We start from the raw sequence: 519 nt of genomic DNA, 5'->3' as shown, positions 1-519 counted from the left end.
GCCAATCCTGGAGCTTACCCCAAAGCTCCCATTGCACCTTAAGTGCATGCCGGGCATCTTCCACCCTCCAAAACTCTATTTTCCCCTGGCCAGTCAATCTCCCACCAGGCTCTGTATATATTTTTACCCATGCTACCCCTCTGACTCTGGTTTCCACTATTTTCCTTAGGGTCCACCATCCGACTTGCCGCGGGAGATTATTAATATAAACGTATGGTCGTTTTTCTCCCCTTTTCCTTGCCTCCCCCGAGTTACTTTAGTCCTAAATGAACCTTCTACCTTTTTAGTTGGACCTGCCGTCTGGGTTTGACATGGTCCCTTCTGCTGCACCGAGTTGGGTAGCTCCGCTCTGGGGTAGAGCTTGGGATGCACCTCTCCTCCCCCCTTAGCTTCCTCGGGGTTCCGGTTTCTCTGGTCTTCTTCAGACCTCTGGACTCTTCTCTTACCAGGAGATTCTATTGCCTTCTCCCCTATAGAAGCTGCACCTTGTCTGCTATACGCCTGAATTGGAGCCATCTC

This window comes from Alligator sinensis, unplaced genomic scaffold (assembly GCF_000455745.1).
Source record: "Alligator sinensis unplaced genomic scaffold, ASM45574v1 scaffold573_1, whole genome shotgun sequence".
Lineage (NCBI taxonomy): Eukaryota > Metazoa > Chordata > Crocodylia > Alligatoridae > Alligator > Alligator sinensis.
This window is presented reverse-complemented; position numbering follows the sequence as displayed.